The sequence below is a fragment of the Bos javanicus genome, chromosome 24 (assembly GCF_032452875.1).
Source record: "Bos javanicus breed banteng chromosome 24, ARS-OSU_banteng_1.0, whole genome shotgun sequence".
Classification (NCBI taxonomy): Eukaryota; Metazoa; Chordata; class Mammalia; order Artiodactyla; family Bovidae; genus Bos; species Bos javanicus.
The window spans coordinates 3929401-3954336 of NC_083891.1; the positions used below are offsets into that span (position 1 = coordinate 3929401).

The 24936-nt window shown below is 39.7% G+C and overlaps 1 protein-coding gene across 1 annotated transcript in view; it reads right to left on the bottom strand.

Moving 5' to 3' along the window:
* Positions 1–24936, bottom strand: part of ZNF407 (zinc finger protein 407) — a 388042-nt gene that overhangs the window by 277784 nt on the left and 85322 nt on the right. The gene's annotated exons all lie outside the window — the stretch shown is intronic.

The following is a 24936-nucleotide window of genomic DNA, read 5'->3' on the forward strand; positions in this document are numbered from 1 at the left end:
GAAAGTCAACACTGGGCTCTGACCGTGTAGCTAAGACACCAACAGCTACTGTAATGAACCCACAGTCTGAATTAGAATCTGTATTCCAACTGAAACCCACCTTGGCACCCGCATGGGAAAACACTGAATGAATACCCCTCCGAAGCAATGAGGAGGGGAAAAATGAACAGAAACAGTTGACGGAAGAATGAAAAGCAACGTGTTGGAAATACAGTGCCAACCAAGAGGCTTGAGGGGAACGCTTCCTCCTTTTTTTATTTTATATTTTTTTAGGTCCTTATGGCTCGGTACCGGTGGCCTTGAAATTCTTGGCCCTTGACTGGCTCTACTGTCCTTGGTGTCTTCCCCATCCTCACTCCTCTGCCTGCACCCCACACTCTGTGTGACCAGCCTCCCGAGCTCCAACCACCATTTCTGCTTCCCACACTGCACTTGCTACCTGCAGGAGCATGTGCAGGCTGAGCTTGCAGGAGCATGCGCAGTCTGAGCCTGCAGCCACCACATCTGTAGACAAGAACTGAGCACGGGCCCCAGGTCCCAACCCTTCAGACACACAGAGGCCATGCTAGCCTCTTCACGTATACCGCCTCCTAATAAGATGGATGGTCCTTCAACACCTCAAACTGACCTCACTGGAAATCAACAGTAGGATAACTCTTAGAGAGTATGTCATAACTCTAAAGGTAAGAAAACTTAAGTAAGAAGCAGGAATCACAGTCCCTCCAAGTGTGGGGCTCGACCCAGACTGACCCCCTTTCCACAGCCTTGCACGGCCAGCATCGTCCTCCAACCCCGGAGACCAGACAGAACACAGCCCGTCTCACAGGTCCTGGTTTCTGCTCCTCTCCTGAGCCTTAACTCCTAACACTCTCCCACTCACTCACTCTGAACTTTGGGACTGCCTTTAACGTATGCTTCTCTCCCTTACCTCCACCTCAACTTACTACCTGATCCTGGAGTTGCTTCCAGTGTTTTTTAAGTGCTTATTCTCTATCTATTCATATTCACATCACTGTACTCAATCCAGTCCTTCATCATCTCCCCAACACACAGCAATAAAGTCTATCTGGCATCACATCTCGTTTTCCTGCCCAAATCCAGGCAACACAGAACTTCTAAAGTCTTTAAAGACAAGTCCCACTCGAGCCGCTCTCCTCCTTTGCTAATAAACCTTCCAAGAGTCCACCATCTCATCGTGACCTATGAGCCAGAGGAGAGTACATTCGGGGGCCCCGATCACGTGCAGGATGAAGTCTAAGGGGTTTCCTTGCCCCAATTCACAACCTACTACCCATCTACATGTCCTCTCCTGTCTCCCTCCTAGTGTATGTTCAGGGAAGGCTCACAGTCCCTCATTCACAGTTCTGAAGTCAGAAACGTAATGAAAACAGAAAGCTTCACTTGTTAAATCACTGGGTGGGAAACCAGGCTTGAACTGACATGAGGCTACATAATGGACTTTACTTTCTCTACAGCAATTCTCTTGGCACCCAGCTCAGTGTTTTTCACGTAAAGAAAGTTAACGTTTATAGAGCCAACTGAGTAAATTAATCTTAATTGCTGACAACTGAGTTTAGTAAGCTTCCCTGAGAGCTCAGTTGGTAAAGAATCCACCTGCAATGCAGGAGACCCCGATTTGATTCCTGGGTCGGGAAGATCTGCTAGAGAAGGGATAGGCTACCCACTCCAGTATTCTTGGGCTTCCCTTGTGGCTCAGCTGGTAAAGAAACCACCTGCAATGTGGGAGACCTGGGTTCGATCCCTGGGTTGGAAAGATCCCCTGCAGAAGGGAAAGGCTACCCTCTCCAGTATTCTGGCCTGGAGAATTCCATGGACTGTAGTCCATGGGGTCACAGAGAGTTTAGTAAATGATTCTTATTTCCTAGTAGTGTGTGTGTGTTAATCGCGCTCAGTTGCGTCTTAACTCTTTGCGACCCCACGGACTGTAGCCCGCCAAGTTCCTCTGTCCATGGAATCCTCCAGGCAAGGAAACTGGAGTGGGTAGCCATTTCCTTCTCCAGGGGATCTGCCCAACTCAGGGATCTAACCCACATCTCCCACATTCCAGGTAGATTCTTTACCAACTGAGTCATCAGGGAAGCCCCCATATTTCCTAGTAAGATGTAGAAAATGTACAAATTCCTAGGTTTCTCTATCAATTGACTGTTCCCTTTTAAAATGACTAGAACTTCTACTCACCTCTGAAAAGATGGACTGAAATGCCACAAATGCCACAAGTACCATATAAAACACAATTGATATTTCCTCTAAAGTGAAAGTGAAGTCACTCAGTCATGTCCGACCCTCAGTGACCCCATGGACTGCAGCCTTCCAGGCTCCTCCGTCCATGGGATTTTCCAGATAAGAGTACTGGAGTGGGGTGCCATTGCCTTCTCTTCTAAGGCATAGTTAAATCCTAGTATTACACACATGAAATTTAGAGTTCAGAGATTTCTGCAGTATTAAAATTTGAATTATTTCTCTATGAATATGAAAATTAATGTGCATGAAAACAGCCAATTATTTGTAAGTCAAGATCTAGCCAAATTAGGATCTCTTAGGGGGTTACATTTCAACTCCATGACAATACCCTGACCAAAAGAGTCATTGGTAGCAAAACTAGTTATGTTATGAAATGCTGTTAGTACATTAAAGTCAATATGTATATACATATACCAAAATTGTTTCTCAATTCATTGCTGTTTCCTTTTTCTATGGAATTTGGTTTATGAATCTTAATATTTTGCTCTGTCTTACAATTTTCAAAAGTAGAGTTATTCTTTCTATACACAGTATCCTCAGGCTTAGACATAAATTATTAGTACTAATGAGTCAGACTTGGTGGTCAGCCTTACACAGTCCTCCACACAGCAAATATATTGTGTGAGGTATGAGCTAGAATCACTCTTATTTAATGAAATGATCCATCACGGTGTCTTATAATTAAATACACTCTTAGCCACCAATCCTGGACACAGAAAGCACAGAAGCAGACGGTGTGGACTCGAGAGGCTGGGCTGCCATGAACCCCGTGGGTGCCGAGTGGAAGCGGACAGACGATCAGAATGGGGAACAGACGTCTCAATTCACATCACAGAACTAGAGCTCCCAGTGCAAACATAGAGCATATAACATGTTACCTGTACTTCAACACCACCCCCCATGCTAAGCACAAAGTGTCTGCAGAAGTGGAGTAGAGCAAAAGTCCCTGACTCCCCCAGGTCCCCATGGAAATGTCCAAACAATGCACAGCATAGAAAATCCCAGGTAAAACCCAACACCCAATCAGTGTGCCAAGGGCCTGTCCCACAGAGGAAGCTGCCTCTTACAGAAAACACGCATTGATTTTGTATTATTATCAAAGCACATTTTCACCAAAAAGTTAATGAATATTACCTAAAATATTATATTTTTCAGTTGTATAATACTGACTATTCAAATATAAAACTACGTATGAAAACACTGAAATGAAAAGAAAGTAGTTTTTCACATTCCATAAAAGGGAAAATATTTTCTCTCTAAACCCAAAATAAAAAGTTATAAGAATCTGAAATTGCTCTTAAGTTTCAATCCAAGTCCAATTCTGTATATTTTTTAAATCTGATTTCCTTAGGGCCAGTCCATCAGGTCTGGCACATCTGGATTACCTGGTAGGTGAAATGATAGTGCAAACATGAAGATACTCAAGGAGACGGTCAAAAAGAAAGGATACACTGAAGAAATTATTTTCATAGTTAATAAGTATTACAGGTAGGAAATTAGGCTCTGTTTCTCCTAACATTAAAAGAGCTTTAAAAGCAGCTATTTTAAAAAGTAGAATGAAACATATATTTAATAGGCATGGAACATGAACAGATTCTTGAAACAGGCAGACGTAGATGTTTTTTAATTATAGAAAAAAATTTGACCAAAATAGCTAAGAAAAAACTGCCAAAAACAGATGAGTGTCCCCACCTATTACATGAGAAAATATCAACAATCTAATGGTAATGATTGGAAGATACAGTAAGCTGCACACACTCACAGGCATTTAATGGATCAAACTTTCTGAAAAGCAATGGACTTGTATATAAGAACAACTTTAAACATCATTGTTCACTTTGAAATCCAGTACTTTTAGGCAACTAAAATATGAAAGAAGTAATAATATGAAACTAATACGAACTAATAAGATGAAAAGGGCACAATAATATATATACAAAGATGTCTGTCACAAAGTCATATATAAAAGTAAAAACCTGTGAACAACCACTGTGAAGAGCACTAAGAAATGGTCACACAAAACGTTACAGGCACGGAATGTCATACTGCCTTAAAATATCTGCCAAAAACATTCAATGGCTTGAAAAAAACACCCCTCATGTAATTTTAAGCAAAAACATATTTTTTTAATTTTATATACATCATACTCAGTTGTGCAATATCAAAGAATTATATTGAAATATTAATGTGGATTAAAGGTGATTTTTTTCATATTTGTTATAATTTATTGGCCCTTCCCAATCTCCCACAATGAGCATATGATGCACTGAGAATAAAATTTAGAACTGTTTTCTAAAATAAGAGGTTTTTTATTTCATATATTTCTGATATGAAGTAACAAGCTTCTAATAATAAACTGAACATCTCACAAATAACAGCTGTAAAATCTGAACAAAACACTAAAAAAATAACTAGCTGATATTTCTGGAAACCAAACAAGTGCCAGAAATTTTTAGAATGGAGTCAAGCCACAATGAAAAATAAAAGGGAAATCCAGCCCCTCCTCCCTTTTGGATGGCTTCACCCCAGGGATGCCCACAGTGAGGGCCACTGGAAAGACAGACAGCTAAAATCACAATGGGAAAATCAGCTGTGTATTTCTGGATCAGAGGGAAAGTGCCCCAAACAACAGCAGTCAGAGGAAAGTAAGAAGTAAATACTACAAAAAAGAGAGCCAAAGGAACGCCTGATTCTACGAATAAATGCAGAATACATAAACCACGTATGAAAACAGGAAGTGTGAGCACGACTGCATCTGAGCTTAAACATCAGAGACGAGATGCGAGCAGCTGACCATGGCAGACATGACAGATGCTATCTGAAGGGAATCAAGCTAACTACTTGCCCAAAACGAAAGCCCAAGAGTACTATCTAACAAAATCCAGAGACTACACAACATCAAATTCAAAATGTCCAAGATCCAATCCAAAAATAACCTGACATAGGAAAAGCCAGAAAAGTATGACCACATTGCAAACAACAGTATGTGCCAAACAAGAAGACCAACACCCTGGAGTTATTTTAGAGGTCTGAATTGGCTATTATAACCATAACTACCTAATATGTAAAATAAAGGATGCTTGGAACAAGTGAAAAGAAAGGAAATTCCAGCAAAGAATCAGACTTAATTTTCAAAAAGCCAAATGGAAATTTTAGAAATAAAAGATAAAATATTTAGAATTAGAAATGTGCTTAAAAAGAAAATGGAGATAACAAAATAACGAATGAGTGAAACTGAAGACAGAAGGATATTAACTATCTAATCAGAGATTGGAAATAAAAGAAAATTTTAGAAAACTGAACAAAACCTCAGAGACCTGTGAGACAATTTGACCTATTTCAACAAATGTGCTCTATGAATCCCAATAAGACAGAAAAGAGGGGAAGAGGTAGAGAAAATATATGTTTTTTTTTAATAACAGCTAAAAACTTTTCAAATTTGATGAAATACATTAATCTACAGATACAAGAAGATAAACAAACATCAAGAAGTATAAACAACAAGAGATTCACACCTAGAAATATCATAATCAAACTACCAAAAAGAAAACAACAATTTAAAAAATTCTTGAAAGCAACAAGAGAAATATTCATGTATACAGAGAACATCTACACATTTAACAGCTGTTCTTGCAGGAGAATAAGAGCCGACTAACCAGAAATAATAGAGGGTAAAAGGCAGAAGAATTATATAGACAAAATGGTGAAAGGAAAACTATCAATCAAGAATTCCATATTCAGCAAAACTGTACTTCAATAACAAAGTGGCAGTAAGACATTCCTAGATAAACAAAAGCTGACAGGGTTCATGCCCATGCCAAATAAGGCAGTAAAAAAGGAGATGAAGAAAAACACTTTAGACAGAGAGTAACAAAGAGCAAAACAGGAAGCATAACTTCAAACAACCACACTACATTAAATGTTAACATATACTACAGTTAAAAAGTATAAATTATTTCAGGATATTAAAAGATCCAAACTAAGTGCTGACTATAAAAGACACACTTAACACTCAAAGGGATAAATATACTCACAGTTTAAAAACTGGAAAAGACAGTCTATGCAATCAGTAATCACAAGACAGCTGGAAAAGGTGTATTAATGTGAGATTTAAGACAGTTATTACTAAAAATGAAGAGGAACAAAAAAGTAATGGCATACCTAATTGGATAAATACAAGAAGAACCGTACCTATTCATCGATGTGATTGTTTACATAGAAAACTCTCAGGATCTAACATTATATAAGTATATTTTGGAATAAGTAAGTGAATTTAGGAAATTCACAGGATAAAAGGTTAATACACAAAAATCAATCACACTTTCAAACATTAACACCATGAAATTCCATTTTAAACAGTGCAAAAATAAATTTAACCAAACAGTGTGCAAGGCCCACACGCTAAAGACTGCAGAACAGGACTGAGAGAAATTAAAGAAGACCTCAATGGCAGCTTCCAAAAAAGTTAAGCACAGAGTCATCACACAGCCCAGTCGTTTCCCTCCTAGGAAATTACCCCAGAGAAATGAAAACATATGTCCACACAAAGCCTTACACAAGAGTACATACTACATGATAGAGCGAATTAGTTTACAGTGACGAAAAGCAGGTCACTGGCTCCCTGTGGCAGGCAGGAAGGGCGGTGGGCTACACACAGGCACAGGAACATTTAGGGGGCAACAGAAATGTTCTTTTATCTTGATTCTGTCACAGGCTTCAGAAGGGTATAGGACTGTCAAAACGCATCAAATGGTACAGTCTAAATGGATGCTGTTAGTACTTAAATTATTCTGCAATAATGTTGTTGAAAAAAATAGAGTAAGTGAATGAACAATCAAAAGTTTTGAAGTAAATAAGCCTTACACACTTGTTTAAAACTAAATAAAATTTAAAAGGTGAGAAAAAATTGTAAGCATAAACACACTCCACTCTTCAACAGATCTCTAGTTTTGTTTCTTTAATTTGATTGTTTTGAACCTTAAATCTCTATTGAGTAAAAGAGAATGAAACCTTTACATGTTTACTATAAAAACTAGTCATACAAATTATTTAACTATGGCTATATAAGGAAAATGATCTCATATCTCATAGATTGTTTTCAGATCTGTATACATAATTCAGTTTTATTACTGAAAGCAGCACCAGTTATCACACAGAAAATAAGTAAATTTTATTGTCTGATCCATCTTAAATATATCATGTCTGTGTACTCCAAAGAAGCACAGAATGCACAGCTTTTTTATTATAACACGTAAGTGGAAAAAGAAGCATCACAGTCTAACAGACGCAGGAGTGCAGTCCAGGCACACAGTCCTTCCGTACAAAGCCATGCTGATGAAAACAGACTCTTCCTTAATAGGAATTGTCACAATAGGTAATTGCACCATGAAACAAACAGAATGACTGCATTTTTATTGGCATTTTTATACAAAATATTTACATGCCTAAAATTCTGGCCAAAAAAAGTTAGATTAGAATCACCTGGGCCAATTGGGATGTGCTAAAAAATACGCATGGACACGTACACACTCCCTCCCTCTGTCTCTATCAGACTGTGTGTGTGCCTATTTGTTTTTAAAAGGTAAAGATAATAACATTAATAACAACAGACAGGATATCTCTTTGTAGTAAATAAATATGTGTCTATATTTAAATGCATACATACATAGCATATGTATGTCATGTGCATACTTGGTATATGTATCATACATATGCATATGTATGTCATGTGCATACACGGTATAGGTATCATACATTTGCATGTATGATACTGTTCTAGTGTTGCTTTACTGCCAATAAATTGGGTGTTACTGATTCCTAAACTCATCATTCAAGAAACTGATTCCATTAATAAATAAGATCAATAATGAATAAATAAAGCTGATATACCTAAACCTATTCAAAATTGATCACAATTTTTTAAAAGCCTGCTACCACAATATAATTGAAATAAGGCATTGAAGGACAAATGGATAAAATAAGACTTGTCTATTAATTCTTAAAACATAAAAACCCAAAAGTATTCATGCAATAAGGTAAAACAAGTTAGACCATGTCAAAAGAGCAATGAAAATGACCTGAATAGGGACAGAGGGAAATAGTGACATCTCAGCTAGCAAAAAAATCACCAAGGGAAGAAAAAAAAAACTCACCAAGGCAATAATATCACCAACCAAGATGTAAAAAATAAATAAGACATGTCAATGGGGCTTGGAGCCACAAGATATATATTTTAATAAACCATGTCTCAGTTTAGGTCCTGGGATTAAAAGCCATGTTTGAATTTAGGCAGCGGAACTGAAGGTGATGCTTAAATTTAAGAACTGGGGTTGAAGAAGAGAACTTAAGGAACTCTTAAGTTCCTTCCTCAGACTCACCACCCATTCCTGACACTTCCTGATACATCAGATTTATTGGCTTTCTTACTGATGGCAAACAATGGACAGAAATTGTGCTACTGTAGACAAGATCATTGTTCAAGGTCACCTGGGTAAAAGGAAGAAACTCTAGGAAAAGTGGGCAAACCTAAAGGTAATCAGGGATCACTCAGGTATTTTAAAACCTCCTTCTTCACGTCAAAAGGCCAGGGGGCCTTTCAGGTCAAGAGGACATGATTTCTTAGAGCCCAACATGGTAATGTACAAAACAATAATCCTGAGTCATCAAGACAGTATTAAATAAATCATGTTGTGCAGGAGTTTCAAAAGCCGAAAATTAAAGACTTAACATTACATTCTCATGAAAAATGGCAAATTTTAAAAAACTAAAACACTATTAGAAGCAAGTCTTCAATGACTCAGGTCCATCCATGCAGCCACTGCTAGAAGCAGGCCCGCGGGTGCCCTGCAGCTGCTCCCGCCTGTCCTCGGCTCTCAGCCATGCCGCCTCCTCCAAGCAGCCACACGGCCAACCCTGAGACGGAGCTGAGACCCAGCTCCAGCTGGACTTCCCCAGGCCCGCTGCTCCCACTGTGGGTCTCGCCATCCAGCACCAGCACTGACCATTCCTGAACAGAAAAAATAAACTCTCACTACAGTACCCACCCCAGCACAATACCCAGAATATAGTGCGTGCATGCTCGGTCACTTCAGTCGCGTCAGACTCTTTGTGACCCCATGGACTGTGGCCCACCAGGCTCCTCTGTCCATGGGATTCTCCAGGCAAGAATACTGGAGAGAGTTGCCATTTCTTCCTCCAGGGGATCTTCCTGACCCAGAGATCGAACCTGTGCTTCCTGCCTTATCAAATGTATTCTTCACCCGAGTCACCTGGGAAGCCCCAATAACAATAACGGACACTCTAAATACGCCACGAGAGTGCAAGGAAAGACGTTCCCACTGAGTGCTAAGAGTGGAAGTTCTCACAGAGCCACAGCTCCAGGTTCAGGGTGAATTTGACCAAACGCTGTGTGTGGTCAGGGAAATGGGGGTGCTAATAAGTAGAAGGAAAAGAAGCAAGTAGACTCTGAGAGAGTGACGGTAAAGATAACTGGTTAGCAGGGTGCTTTCAGGAACAGTGAAAGGTAAGGCTGGAAAGCCTGACAGGTCTGCAGAGGAGTCGAGCCTGAGGACAATGGTGCACCCCAAAGGTCATGGGGAGCCCAGCCCTCCGGAGTGACTCCCCTCCACCCAGAACAGCAGTCTCACGGTTTGAAGGATTCATCTTGCAAGTAAAAGCAAAGGAGACATGACAACTTGCCATCAACCCAAAGTAACTCCTTACGTCATCACTGCTCTGCTGCTGCTGCTAAGTCACTTCAGTTGTGTCCGACTCTGTGCGACCCCATAGACGGCAGCCCAATAGGCTCCCCCGTCCCTGGGATTCTCCAGGCAAGCACACTGGAATGGGTTGCCATTTCCTTCTCCAATGCATGAAAGTGAAAAGTGAACGTGAAGTCGCTCAGTCGTGCCCGACTCTTTGCGACCCCATGGACTGCAGCCCACCAGGCTCCTCTGTCCATGGCATTTTCCAGGCAAGAGTACTGGACTGGGGTGCCACTGCCTTCTCCGCAACACTGCTCTACTCTCTACCAAATCAGACTTCATAACTAAAAAAAAGGCTCCAAAACACTGCTTGATATTATGAAGAAACTACTAGCAAACCTTATTTCCAGGTCATGAATAGAAATCAAATCATATGATAAAATACTAGTATTAACAATTACAAAGAAATATTCTTATAATAAAGCTACTATATAATTTTTTTATTGTTCGACTGTGAGGTAAAGTTGAAAGTACTGCCTCATAAGACAGGAAGAGTTATCATTACTCTTCAGATTGACAAACAAAAAGACATAAACAAGTGCCAGGATAATAAAAAATGGCGCTGCTCACTTTCCAGAAGAAAAAATAAATTGAACTAAAATTATTAAGCTAACAAAGCAAGAGAAAATATGAGTAGAAAAATGACAGTTATCTGCAAAATTCATAAATGTGTCTTTTGTACAACCATAATGATCATATTTTGTGCTGTCATTTTGCATTTAATTGCTCACCCTGGTACTTTTCTTCACAGAAGCCATCAGCATCCCACAGAGCCAGATGCTGAATTGCAAAAACATACTGTGACCACGGACTTAGAAGAAAGTTCTTTTGCTGAGCTGTGGTGTATGACAAGTTAATTTTTGCAATTACACTCTTTCCAACAATAAATGAAGCTACTGCTTATGATTATCCTATATTATTTTTAAAAGGCAAGAAAATACTCTTTATAATAAACTAATCAAACTCTTTTAAAGACAACAGTTGATGTGAGAAAGTTAACTTTTCAAACAGGTCTTCTAGAATATGCCCAAAAGTAACAATCACCCCTCAGCTGAAATGTATAAGCCACTTAATACACTGAGACATGGCTATGTTTTCTGAATGTTAATATACGATGCCAAGTTATTTCAAGCTGTTTAGGAAAGACTAACCTCAGTCTTTTGATCATTACTTTTCTTTCTGCTATATTATGCTAAACATAGCATTCAAAGAATCAGCCCATTAAGTGTCATTTAGAAAGAAACGTCTATTGCACAATAATTTATCTGCAGGGCGTAAATTGTTCTAAATTTAAAATATTTGCAATGACCATCACTGTCACATACCCAATAGTAATAAAACAGTGGGACGTCATGCATTGTTAAAACCTAGGCTGTCCCCTATAATATAGTATCTTCACACATAAAGTACAAAATTTGGGAGTTATTATGTTCTGTTTTATTCATTAAAAAGACAGCAAGCAGGAGGACAGTTCTCTTCTAATGAATGTCCTGCTATATTAAAGCCAAAAGGACTATTTCATGATTAATGTTAATATACCAGAACAAAATAACACAAGACAAGTAACTCAAATGCCTAAGTCAGAAAGAGCATATCTAAAAAATAATGAATATATATATATTTTTACAACTCTATTACTTAGTGACTTAAAATTTAACTGAAGCTATGTTTTATTCACATAAAATGAAAAAATGTACATTTTCACTGCATTATATAAAAGGAGCATAAGATATTAAAATGCTCTAGGTAAATCTACTACGTTTTTCAGAAGACTTCAATAAACATATAACTGTACTGATTTATTTTCATGAGTAACATTGTTCCCATGTCACTTCCTAAAAGAATTTGTGAAGGTGTTATTTATATTCAAGACTTAATTCAATAAAAAAATCCTAGAATTTTGATAATCTTGGAGATATTTTCTTTCAAATCCCTCGTGTGTTTTTTTTCTACGTGGAATAAAATACGAGAGACCTGGTTTTATGTTTACAAGTGTGCCTGGAGATCACCAGGCCTAACGTGAGTGCAGAAGGTGGGGACACAGCGCGGAGCCGGAACGCAGTCATCAAGACAGCAAACGCCCGTCTGCCAGGTCTCCAGGCTCTGAGCCCTGCTCCTTCGGGCCACACACCAAGAAGGGATCTGCCCCAGGTCCCGCCCTAAACTCCCACCAGGGCCCCTTCCACCTGCTCCAGCCTCTCCCATGGACCAGGAAGTGGCTATCTGCATCCCCACCGCCACGTCTATTCTCAGCATCTCTTCCTGGATGGCCCACAGACATCAAACATGCAACACAGCCAAAACCAAGTTCCTCCCGCTCTCCTCTCCCACACGCCCCTCCCAGGGAGAGAGTCCTCCGGCCACCTACCTGAAGGCCAGGGCTCAGGATGCTCCTCCCACCCCCACCTCCTCCTTCAGTGGGGTCCTTAATCCTGTCCTCCCCCCATCAAAAACCATGCATCCCCTACAACCTACTCCACCCACTATGATCTACTCTGACCGCCCACCTTATCGAGAACCTTCTCCCACTCCCAGGAGGGCAGCCTCCACTGAGCGACGTCCACAGGGCACACCTGGGCATGAGGCTCTGACGGCTGTGATGGCTTCCACACAACTGCGGAACAAGCATCAAGTGAGGCACAGTCTCAACAGGCCCTGGCAGGCTACCCCCTCTTCTTCATGTTTCTGTCTCCTCTAGACCCTGCTGGGGAAACTCTGGGCTCCTGACTGCTTCTCGTGCAGCTTTCTTTGCCTGAAATGCCCTCTCCTCCTGTACTCACACCGAAAATGCCGATGCTCTTCAGAGCATCTATGACCTTTCCTGTGACTCCCCAGGCCAGACTAGGCATTCCACCAAGCACCTATGCACCGACAGCCACAGCTTGGGATGGACTGCTGGTGCGTGCCGAGATTACGAGGGCGTGCACTGAGTAGGTTACTTGCTCTGCCCAGGACAAAGATACTATTCACGAACTTCATTAATTTTAAATAGACTGAACTTGTTGGGAGATAAAGCACCTCAAGAAGTTAAATGGAAAGAATAATCATTTTCTTTAAGCTTAAAATTTTGAAAAGAATAAAACAGAAAGGTAGCAAATTACTCCTGGGAAAATACAAACAAATTGCTATGCTGTCATTCTGAACCAGTCTTACAAATGGGACTAAAAAGAAGGAAGGAAACATCTCTGTCTGATTTTTCAAGTCAAGAAAAGTCAGAGTCAATATGGCAGCAGGGTAAGGCTCTGCCAGCTCCACAGAAACCAAGACAGGGAATTCATATTTCCCAGCCATGGTGTACAGACGCTCATGTTCCATGTATTCAGGCTAGAGTTAAAGGCTGCAGAGTAATCTTAATAGTAATGTGTGCAGACATAGCCTTGTACAGTTTCTAAGCCACATATACATACATTATTTCATGAACACTCAAAAGACATATAATTTCTCCATTTTCAGGTGAAAAAACTGAGGCCATTTTCCTATAACTAAGACATAGAGGCTGAAACACGAAACCAAGACTTCTAACTACATTACTCTACAATAACCACATTCTAAAGGTATGAACACCGGGCCTTCGAGCCCTCAGCTGTGAGACGGCCACGACACAGACACAGCGCGAGCTAGGGCCGAATCACACACCGAGGGTTCTACTGCAACTGACAGTGAAAAACAGAATAAATAAACATTAATAAAGTGCTTAATTCTAAATAACCTCAATGAATAACTCTGCTTTGCACTATAAATAATTGCATTAGGGGTACTGTAAGAAATTACAAAAAAAAAATAATAATTAGTGGCTTAAACCAACACAAATTTATTATCCTACAGATCTGTATTCAGAAGTCCAACACAGAAATGACTGAACTAAAATCAAAGCATCAGCAGGACTACATTCTTCTCTGGAGGTTCCAGGCGAGATTCCTTTTCTTGCCTTTCTTGCCTTCTAGAGGCCACTCACGTCCACTGGCTCATGGCTCCTCCCCATCTTCAAAGCCGGCAAAGGTGGGCTGAGTCCTTCCCCAACATACCACCCCTCTTCGGTCCCTCCTTCCACATCTGAGGATCTCTGTGGCTACACAGGAGCCACCGGGATAACCCAGGACAATCTGCCTAGGTGCGCTGCTGAGGTGCACTGACCAGCAACGGAAAGTTCCACCAGAACCCAATCCCCCAAGGCCACGTGAGGTAACACAGCACCGGCTCCGTGGAATAGGAAGGGGACGCCTTCAGTATTGAGGGAAAGGAGGACCGGTTGCAATACTCTGCCAACCTCAACAACCAAGATGAATGCCGGACACCAAGCAAAATCAAAACAGAATTTTGATGTTTTGTACCCATTCCCAATGAAATGGGGCCCATGCGGAACGGACAGAGATAATTCATCATTCATTTAAACTGTTGTCTCATTCTGACAGGACATTAGAAAAAATTACAAGTGTTACTTAAAAGACTCTTCAGTCGTCCAGTAAAATGAAAACTTTTTCATAGTCCTTTTACATTTTCCTTCTTATCCAGACTCTGTTTGACTATTCTAACCTTTACTTGCAGAGATACTTGCCCACTCTCCCCTCATATTCCCTATCACCTATATTTACTTAAAACGTAGAGGGCAAAACTCAAAGACAATGATTAACTCAGTTTGACTGTCAACATGCAAGCTAGTGAACATCAGTAAACACTTATTAGGTAAGAAGAATAAATTACTAAAACAAATACCTCTCTACTGATAAAAAAGCATTCTTATCTCACTTGACTCTAGCATCACTTGAGATGCTTTTATGGAAATATTACACAAGTTTCTGAATAACACTCAGAAAAGAGAGGTGATCCTGACAACCCCATAGTTACTAAGTGTACAATGGTATCAGTCAGTGAAGACAGTATTCGCCATGTCTGAACAGCTGCGAGAAAAGGAATGGTACCCATTAAGTATCAAGGGGGAAAACCTAAACTCAATAAAAACACTATCACATCTTCCCAAACTACACTATTCACATATCTTAGCTATGCTCATTAGAAGAAAAAAAAATGAAGAAAACGTACATTTCTTATTCAAACAATAAGAGAAATGTGAATTAGAATTTTAAATTGAAAATATTACAACAAAAGTCAATATTCCTACAAGAGAAAAAACAATTAGAAGCTTCACGCTGCCACTAGAAAAGTTTACAGCATTTCTTCATTTTCACTTTTCTATCAATTTACATAAACTCCACAGGATTAGTCAAACCAATGAAATAATGTGCAAAAATTATGCAAGTTTAAATATTATGGTAAACCTTCTGAAGTTCAAATGTACCTGTCTTAATGGAAAACTGGGTTAAAAATATATCATAAATGTAAAAGCACAAGAATGCATTGAAAGCTATGTCTTTAGTATATTTATGTGAACAAAAAAATAATTATCATTTTTTTGAATGGAAGTTACAAACAGACTCTTCCGGGTCAAATTCTTTTAAAACACACTGTTTGAACTATTCAAAAATCAGCATGAATGTTTATGGGGTAACATTTCAGTGTAGACAATAACAGAAAAACTTCTTTCCCTCCACAAAACTGTGCTAAAGTACATTTAACAAAGTTGGAGGAAGCACATGCTTGTTGATAGTCACAGGATTATTTCAAAACCCAATTATATCTGTTCATTTCCTTTTGCTTAATTAAAGCAAAAGGCATCAAAATCTTTCTCAGCAGTAATGGTGTGGAAGCTGGCTGGCACCGATACAGTAATTAGCTTAACCTTATCATTGAACTGTACTGGGTCACTCACGAGCAGCCCAGGACCAGAGCGAAGAGTCCATGCCATGAGAACATCTCAGAGCAGCACAGAGACTGAATAATGCCATCTGGTAACGGGCGGGCTTTGTTCCTGCCGGCGGTGCTGGATAAACGCTCCTGCTCATAACTTTAATGTGGCAGCTTAACCATTTAATCATTGTACATTAATACATTATCAATATTATGAACTTGTAACTACAAAATTACTTGTCAAAGTAATCAGATATTACAGATTTTGTACATAAATGCAACACAAGGGGACCCTGAGTATTAACTGTACGTTTACCAAGGAGATACATTATGGGTTTTTAATTATATATAGAGAGAGACATTTTAGACACAGTAAACTTTAAGTTCTAGAAAAATATGTTTTTTAGAATTAAATGAAATCATTCTATGCTACATCTTTCATCAGCTATACACCGGGGTGGTTTTCATGGGGCTTACTTCAACCTAAAAGATTGATGCCTATGCAATCTTTTAACACTTGATTTATTCAATTATGTGAATTTTCTTGATTTTTATTTGTTTTACTGGGAAACGTTTCAAAATGTAAGAAATCATCTTTTGAAAACACATCACTTAAGGTCATCTATTCATTATCCCCAGTTAAGTTTCAGCATATTTTGTTATTTTCCTAAAGGATCAAAAATTCCGTTGCCAAGACATGATTTTGAGGTCTTTCACTTTCACCAAGTAAGACACTAAATCATAGGGGACGATTATCAGCAAATTCTCCGCGACAGGCCCTCAGCCTGCTGAGGTAACGCAGCTGACATACTTTGATGCGCCGTGCCTGGGCACATTATGTTCATGTGGCGTGCACATCTGGGCACCCTTTATGGCCATGCAGCAAACAGCCAATCATTTATTCCACTCTAATTAGCACACATGTAAATCCTCACCAATCAAGCGCGCTCGGGGTTCCTGTTGTGGCAGCCATACAGCAAGCTGGCAGGACGCACGAACCAAGTACAAGAAGACACTTCTGGGCTCGATCTGAACCTGCCATCACACCAGGCGGGTTCCCCCAGAACGGGCTGTAACCAGCTCTCCCTTTCAACACTGATCAGAGAGCCCCAAAAGAAAAAGGTCAACAGGCAGGAAGCTGATTGGCTATACTTTTGATACTTCACTAGTCTAGGAATACACCTGAAGCAACATGCTGCTCCTTCCCTGAAAATTACAGTTAACACAAGCAAAAGGCTGGATTAGGTTATATACAGGCTTCAGAACAGAGATATGGGGAAACTCTAAAAACTGTCAATAACAAGATAGTTAGAAAATAATATGAAATAAACCTCTAGATCTCTACACGTGATATGATATAATGCCTACATAGGCCTATAGTCAGTATAACTATATGCCAACAACCTGTTTAGTCACTGCTTTTATTAGTCATTTGTTAATATATAAACTTTTAATTTTTCATGCCAAACTACCAAAAACAGTAATTCCATCTTGAACATACTTATAACAATTTAATTTTAAAAGCACAGATAGATAGCACTTGGTTTGAGATTTTTAAACTTGTTTATGTTACTTCTTTCACCATGATGAAATTCTCATGGCATTTTCAGATAACACCGTGCACAAAAGTAATTTACCAAACTTTTCAAAGTTAGAAAGAACAGATATCATGCTAGCAAAAATGAAAGTAATAGCTACACTCAGATCTGTTTTACTGGAAAGGTTTTCCCAATAAATATCAATTGATGCTGTTTTGGAGCATTCATTTAATTTGCTATTATAATTTATATCATGAAAGTAAAGGAGGAATTCATTCAACAGGTATTGATGGATACTTTACACAACCTGGTTCGATCCCTGGGTTGGGAAGTTCCCCTGGCGAAGGGACGGCTACCCACTCCAGTCTTCTGGCCTGGAGAATTCCATGAACTATAGTCCATGGGGTCACAAAGAGCCGGACGAGGCTGAGCGAATTTCACTTTCACTTTCACACCCAGGGCACTACACTAGGTGCTGGAGAAACAAACAGTTAAAGATGACACCACCTCAGAAAGAAGACATGAGATTAACAGATAATAGCACCAAGACCAACAAGTGCAAACAGACATCAACCAACATGAAAAAGCGCTAGAAGTCTTCCTCAGGAAAGTGATGACCACCAGACCTCTTAAAATACTCAGCTATTTTATGGTAACTAAAACTTCAATCTACTTAATAAGTTAAACTTATTTACTAATAACTCACTCTGAACTGTCTTAGGTAAATAGAACAACCATTGTCTCTATCTTCATGGAATCTATAGCATGGTTGGGAGACTCTAAACATATAAACAGTTTATACACATAATTTCACCTGCACGGGACTCAGGGCACACTGATCATCTCACCAACCAGCGTTGCAGACAATGGTGGTCAATTACAGGTGATTCTAAGAGAATACTACAGACATTATCATACCGAGGAATACATCCTCTTCTCAAGGAAAATAGTAAAGGCAACTTCTATTATTTTTTTTTCCAAAACACAACTTCAAGCTGTGAGGGAGACAACAGACTATAGAATAGTAGAAAAGACACTGAACTAGGAAGCAAGAGATGAAGATGCTATAAATCTTTCAAAGGCCACAAATAAATCCTATAGAAATGATAACACTCTAACAGTCTGATGGTACCCAAGAATTTTTGTGGTAGAATTTTCATTTTTACCGAATTCATTTGAAAAGATATTACCACCTAATGCCACAGTCAAAGCACCCCTGATCATGATTAGCCACACTGCATGGAGTGATCCATACCCACGGGCCCTAGTAGCGGGGTGTGGGGGGGCGGGGGGAGCAGAGGTGTGTGCCCGGGGAGGGAAGGGCATTAGACACTCAGTTCTGCATGAGCCCTAATCATTGGTTGAAAAAGGAAAGCAAAAAACTGATCTTTAGCTGACAAGGACACTGGCTCAGAGATGAGTCAGTGCAAATAGAGTTCTAGGGACACAATATAAACCACTCTTTGATCTATAAATAGTAACTACAGTTGTGTTTTATATGCATAGAGTGTGTTCTCACCTGCAGAAGAAAGCTCACATCTCACATTAAGACCTTACTTAACCTGTTTCTTTTAATTTTCATATTGTCAAAAGTGTCCAGAATTTGTTTTCTATTTATAAGACATAAGCTATTAAAGTTTTAAATACATTCCTGCATTATTTAATCACTAATAAAGGACAAAAAATTACGATTTCACCAACATAAATGAGTTCTGAGTTTTTCTACACAAGAAGACATGCTTTTTTTCTACAAAACAAACCATATAAAAATAGGGTAAAATATATTTTTGAGAAATTTTAAACCTAAAATCAAAACTAGCATCTTTAACAATATATGTTGATAGAGCAATAGAGGTGGCGTATATATAAAAGACATTCTAACCAGGATAACCGTATTCCCCATCAACAGAGTTGTTTTAAGCCATGTAATACATTTAAGGCATTATTATGCTACAGAATGAAGAACACCCGAGCAACTGAGCATTTTTCATTGTATTTCCAAAGGGCATCCCATTCGACTAGATCAGAGTCGGCAAGTAAGTGGTTCATGTGCCACCAGTGATTCCCGTGGCCTCTGCTGCCCAGGACCTCTCCACCCCTCAGGACCTCTCAACACAGCACCACTCCCCCACTTCCTACACACAGGAGCAGGAATCAACTCAGCTTCCCCGAGCTGATCATTCATAGGACACGATTGACAAGCTGGCCTCGGTTTTCAAAAACAAAGTAATGCCTTTCTTGAGTCAAAACACCATAAACATTTATCAATCCTTTATAAACTGACTGAGAAACTTTCTCAATGTGGCGTAACTTGGTCAAAATGTATTTTTTACATTAAATGTGATGACAGATGATAGTGAAACACACCCAGGGAAGGCTCAATCATCATAGCACTGGAGTCTATGTTAGAAAAGAAGAAACAGAATCTGCATGAAAAGAAAAAGTCCTGCTTTCAAAAAGATACACTTCTACCCTGTTTGCTATTAAGATCAAAGACACTCTGCATTACAGGATGAGTATGCCTGTAACTCAATAGTGCCATGTCAGTATTCACTTGGCTCCCTCCACTTTCAAAGAGCAAGACTCTCCATGCTGGGTCTAACACATCAAAACACTACGCTAAAGCTCTTAATGCAAAGAGCACAAAAACTTAATTTAAGCAAGAAAATCCAAACTTGTGCTTCACAAAGTTGCCGTTTACGTAAAACAATGGCAATGGCTGTGCTGTGCTTAGTCACTCAGTCATGTCCGACTCTTTGCAACCCCATGGACTGTAGCCCACCAGGTTCCTCTGTCCATGGGATTCTCCAGGCAAGAATACTGGAGTACATTGCCGTGCCCTCCTCCAGGAGATCTTCTCAACCCAGGGGCAAACCCAGGTCTCCCACATTGCAGGTGGATTCTCTACTGTCTGAGCTACCAGGGAAGCTCAATGGCAACAGCAGCAAAAAATAAAGGCCCATCATTTCATGAACCTGCAAACTTGACAGAGGTGGTCCATTAAAAAAAAATAAAACATTATCTCAAACAACTTTCTGGGTCCCTCTGGCCATGAACTCAGGTACATGTCATGCTAAGCACCTCTAAGACCTACAGCCAAATTCAAGGAATACAAAAGATAATTGTTTTCATTTTAATTTCACAATTATAATTTTACTAAATCATATCCTATAACATATTACAGAGCTCTCTACACAGGTCCAATAAAAACAAAATCATTTCAAACACCTAGAGAAACTGGGCAAACTAAGTCTCACTGCACCTAAGATAGTAACTGATTAATTAATCAACATAAATGTATGTTTGGAGGCAGCTTGGGGATATTTGTTAGTACATTATTTACCAGCAGGACAGGTCATGGTAACAGAACGCAGTGATGATTTTTATTACTAAAAACATTACCACAATCTGTAAAAATCAATGCCTGTGGCAATCAGTTAAGGCCAACCCCTGTAACATACCAATTAATGTATCTATAAGTATGCTTGTATGTGTGTGCATGTGTGCATTATGTATGTGTGCCTTTATATGTAAATAATACATACTTATATATAACTGCATGTGTGTATATGTCATTCTGCTTCTAATTGATGACATTTAACAATATATAAAACTCATTTACATGCATTAGAAATAATGTAAATCAAAATATATCTCACTTTGGATTTTCAAAAACACCAAAACTTTTCTTTAGTTATTTTGCACTTCAAGTAGAATATTTACTATTCATAAAGGAATCAACAAAATATCTGTAAGAAAAAATATTGATAATACTTTAATGTATACTTATCAGCTTAAAACACTGATAAGAATACATGTTTATCTCATTATGAATCTGAATATCCTTGGACTGCTGTATAAAAGATGAAATACTTGTCTATTAAATTATCCATTAGGAGTAATTTCCACAGAAAGTATCAGAGATGTATTTAATAAGAAAACTGACCTAGGCACAAACAAGACACAAGCAACTTTTCATTTCATATCTAAACTCAGAGCTGAGAATCCCACTTGACACTGAGCTAGTATCACACAAGAAAGGTGATGTCAACTGAAAAACCAGTGTAACAATATGAAAAACCACATTTAATCAGCAGCCTCTCCAAAATATAATTCCACTTCTGATCTAATACCTCATTAGAAGAGCATTCAAAAATGGAATATTCATAGGCATGTCTTCTGTGTAGGTATTTTCACTATAATAATGGTAGCTGAAACAGCACCCCACAGGGGGCTATGTGCATACCAAGCTAAAATATAAGCAAATTAAACCAAAAACTCTACTTTCAAGTTTGAATTTAAAGATTTACAAAACAAAGCTGAGGCAGGCATTTTGTTTACTTACAGGGGCTTATGAAATTTATTCCCTAAATATGTAAAATAGCCTTCTCTAGCCACAGTGTAGTACACAAATTGTTGGAGGCGGGGAGGGGGGGACTGAGCTAAATTATTAACAGGCCAAAGGCCAATAATACAAAAAGAAGTTACAAGTAAAAAAAATTTTTTTTAATGAAAAAACAGAGAGGCAGAAATCAGGGTCAGGTTGAGAATCAGATTCAAATCAGAAAGCATCATGTTAGAAACGCAGCCCCATCAAAACAGTTGGATGCAAAGTAACCCTAACAGTTACCTTCCATGGTAGCTGGAGAAGGGAGGCCTCTGTTTGCAGTACTGCTTTGTTTCATGATTCAGGTGCTAGTTTTGTGGGTATATTTATGGGATCTGCCAATCTGTACACTTAAGATTGTTCACTTGTCAGTATATGATATCCATACCTACAGTGAGTCACAGGAAAATACCTTATACGTACCTTATAGGTAGCAGCAAACAGGATGTACAGGAAAACTAAAATATAACAGGATGGTTGATCTTTACAATGAGCTGTCTCACTATTTGCAGTAACAATGTTTCCTTGTGATGAGCTGATGAGCAAACTGATTCAAGGAGGGGACACTCATTCAAGCTGCTGTCAATGTGACCATTGCTGTCTTAGGCAGCTCAGGCTGCTCTATCAGAATACCACAGACTGGAGGCACTTAAACCACAGATGTTTGTTTTTGCATGTTCTGGAGGCAAGTCCAAGATTAGGGTACAGGCTTCCTTGGTGGCTCAGTTAGTAAAGAATCCGCCTACAATGCAGGAGACCCAGGTTCAGTCCTTGGGTTGGGAAGATACCCTGGAGAAGGGAACGGCTACCCACTCCGGTATTCATGCCTGAAGAATCCCTTGGACAGAGCAGCTTGGTGGGCTATAGTCCATGGGGTCTCAAAGAGTTGAACGTAACTAAGCACACACACGCACACATATACACACACACACACACACACACACACACACACACACTCCAAGACCAGGGTACAGGCAGGGTCGGGATCTGGTGAGAATTCTCTTACTGGCTTGCAGACGATCACCTGCTCACCAGTCCTCACATACGCATGGAAGAGAAGAGCCCGGGAGGTAGGACAGGATGAGAATGCTCTGGAGCCTCTTGAGTTTCTTTTTTTTTCCTGTTTGGCCATGCCCCACAACATGCAGGATCTCAGTTCCCCAACCAGGGATCAAACCCATGCCCCATGCATTGGAAGCATAGGAGTCTCAACCACTGGACCACTCGGGAAACCCTGGTGCCTCTTCTTAAAAGGACACAATCCTATCATCTTAGGGCCCAACCCTCCAGAGGAAATTTAATCTTAATTAATTTCCTACAGGCCCTGTATCCAAATACAGTCACCCTGGGGTTTAGGACTTGATAACATGAATTCTAGGGGAACACATTCAGTCCATAGAACCTACTAACTGCCGGGCACCATCAGCATGCCAATAAATATATTCTAATAACTTATAGATGAACTTAACGGAAAAAAGAATAGGTTCCAGAAGCAAACCTAATTTTACCTTTAAGATGACAAGGGCTAAAACCTGAGGCAAATAATAATTACGTGTGGTCTCAGTCGTATTTCTCTCCTTTTTTAAAATGATTATCTCACCGCTGAAAACTAACACGGTTTACAGGCTAAGTGTCCTCTGTCATCCCAGAAACAGCTCACCATTTTGAAGACTGAAGGTAAAGCTGAAAAGAATGACCTTGAACAAAAGGGAATATGGCTCAGATCCAGGGGGAGGGGCTACCTAAAGCTTCCAAGAGAGAGAGAATTGGGAAGAGGACTAGAGAAAACCAAATAATGAAATTATCTCGACGTGCCCTTGTGCTGGCGGAATGTGAAAGGTGCTGACGGCCTTGTGCAGTGATACCCCTACCAAAAGCATGGCTTCAGCAGTTTCCCACCATCTCAGAAAGTGATACAGACAACCCTGACCTAAAGAAAATGCCAAACTTGTGGCAGCGCAGAAACTGCTCATGGTAAACTAATTAGATGGTTTTCATCCAGAACATTTCTCCCAAGAAATCGAAAGGAGAGACTTTAAACTTAGGTGTGCTATATAATTTTTGCAAAAACTCACTCTGCATAGATGATGTGGAAATTTAGAAAACAGTAGCATAGGAAATGAGTAAACCTCACAAAGTAAAACAAAACACTTCCCATTCAGCAAACCATGTTTCACCCCAAACGTCCTTAGAAAACTGACTGAAAAGTATACATGAATTGAAAACTTTGCCATATTTGGTGCGGTTTTTTTAATTCAAGCGTGAGAACAGCAGTTACACTGTGGGAACACAGTACTAATATGACTGTAAATGGCAATGGCAATTTAAATAATACAAACACATTTTAGGGGCAACTCTAATTTACTAAGAGGAGCATATGCATACAATCTTCTCTCAAGACAACCAACTCTTACAAATTACCTCTAGTCTTTCAATTAAATAAATGTACTAAGATGTTAGAAAACTTGTGCTGTACTACAGGATCTGTTATTTAAAATGTGACATACCTTTTAATATTTTAACTCAAATATCCCACGCAAAACAGGGAAACCATGCCACAGAAGCCTGCGCCCACTTACACTTGTCCAAATCCAGCCATTTATCCAGCGTGCTGTGCACTAGGCAGTCCCTTGCAAACCTTCCAGCACAGCACCTGACTTTATTCTCACGAGCCTCCAAAAATGGCACAGAACTGGTCCCCACCTCTCCTTCACCAACAAGCGAAGCTGCTTACCTCAGTTCAGGTACCAGGAGACATTTTAAAAATCCCAAAACTGCCCTTAGACATAGGCCAGGTATCATCTATTTCCTCCAAAGAGATGACCCTGAGCTCTCACGCACACCCATCCTTCCCGTGATGGACCCACGAGCCGCCCCCCAACTTCTTTTCTAAATAATACATTTAACTTTTATCATTGACAAAATTTTTGTAGTAGCAAGAATAAAAACAACCTGCATGACCCAAGGCACACGTGCCAACCACTTCTCCTAAAGGCGTCTGTGCCTACTTGTCCACTTGCATTCGAGGGGGGTCCGCACGTCAGGGTTCATCTTTATGATGCAATACCGAGGGAGACCGGTGTTCCGTCCCACATGAAAGTGCACGCAAACATATTGTAAATGTGGCCTCTGCCAGAACACTGAAGACTGATTAGTAAATGATTCAGAGAAACCCCGGGTGAGGTGAGGGAAAGGGAAGGAGTGAAGGGAGGAGGTGGAGGGCCACAGCGTGTCTGCGTAA